At 47.9% G+C, this 1,396-nt stretch overlaps 1 protein-coding gene across 1 annotated transcript in view; it reads left to right on the top strand.

Moving 5' to 3' along the window:
• The window catches only part of med19b (mediator complex subunit 19b), a 9,685-nt gene that overhangs the window by 6,416 nt on the left and 1,873 nt on the right, over nt 1-1,396 (top strand). The window lies entirely within an intron of this gene.

Consider the following 1,396-nt stretch of genomic DNA (forward strand, 5'->3'; position numbering starts at 1 on the left):
CCCTCCAAACTTTTCCTATTCATGTACTTATCCAAATGTCTTTTAAACGTTGTAACTGTAGCCACATCTACGCCTTCCTCTGGCAGTTCATTCTACACGTGAACCATTCTGTGTGTGTGTGTGTGTGTGTATATTAAAAAAAAAATTGCCGCTCACCTTTTTTTAAATCTGCCTCCTCGTCACTTAAAAATAAACCCCCTAGTGTTAAAATCCCCCATTTCAGGGAAAAGACACTTGCCATTCACCTTATCTATACCCCTCATGATTTCATAAAGTCACCTCTCAACCTCCTGTGCTCCAGTGGAAAGAAGTCCCAGCCTATCTTTATAACGCAAACCCTTTGGTGTGGAAACAGCTGCTCTACAAAGCATCCCACCCAGATCCACCTTCCTACCCTGTGACCCCGCATTTCCCATGGTCAAACCACCTAACCTGCCCATCTTTGAACTGTGCGAGGAAACTCCAACGAAAGCCACGGAGACATGGGGAGAATGTGTGGAGTTCTGCACAGTCACCCGAGGCTGGAATCGAACCTGGGTCCCTGACGCTGAGCCAGCACTACTAACGGTGCTGACCCTTCAGCCTTGTCGTTCTGTCCACCTTTCGGTGGTAAATCAGTATGGTATTGTATCAGACACCACATCACCACAAGCATTTATTGATTCTCTCATTTTCTCACTGAGATATTTCTGCAAGTTAATTAAACACAACATGTCTTAAGAAACTCCACTCAGTTAATCAGCATTTATCTGTGTGATTAATTTTGATCTGAATGTGGAAAGCTCCCACCTGAGGTTGAGTGGACTGCCCTGTCTATCATCACACATCCTTCTTTGAACATTTACAATTCTGCATTCAGGCACCACCCCTCATTTTACAAAGACTGGAAAATCATGGTCGATATCCACATGCCCTCTCTTCCTCTCGCTAGTTTCCTTAGATATGTCAACTTCAGTTAGCCTATCAAGTATCTCCACCCCTATCAATCCTGAATTATTCCAATGTCCAAATTACTTCCTCTGTCATGGTGGCCTCAGTAATGTCATCTTCCTGGATGAAGACACAGTACCCCATGTGAAGCTTCTGTCCTGCCCTGTGTCCATAGGCGTGTAGGGAATGGATTGTGGGATACAGGAGGAATCTGCTCTGTGCCCGTTGGGGGCGAGGGGTGGGGAATGGATTGTGGGACACGGGAGGAGTCTGCCCCATGACCGTTGGGGGGGTGGGGAATGGATTGTGGGATACAGGAGGAGTCTGCCCCGTGTCCATCGGCATGTGGGGAATGGATTGTGGGATAAGGGAGGAGTCTGCCCCATGCCCATAGGCGTGTGGGGAACGGATTGTGGGAAACGGGAGGAGTCTGCCCCGTGCCCATTGGGAGGGGAATGGATTGTGG

The sequence above is a fragment of the Rhincodon typus genome, chromosome 48 (genome assembly GCF_021869965.1).
Source record: "Rhincodon typus isolate 14 chromosome 48, sRhiTyp1.1, whole genome shotgun sequence".
NCBI classification, from domain to species: Eukaryota; Metazoa; Chordata; class Chondrichthyes; order Orectolobiformes; family Rhincodontidae; genus Rhincodon; species Rhincodon typus.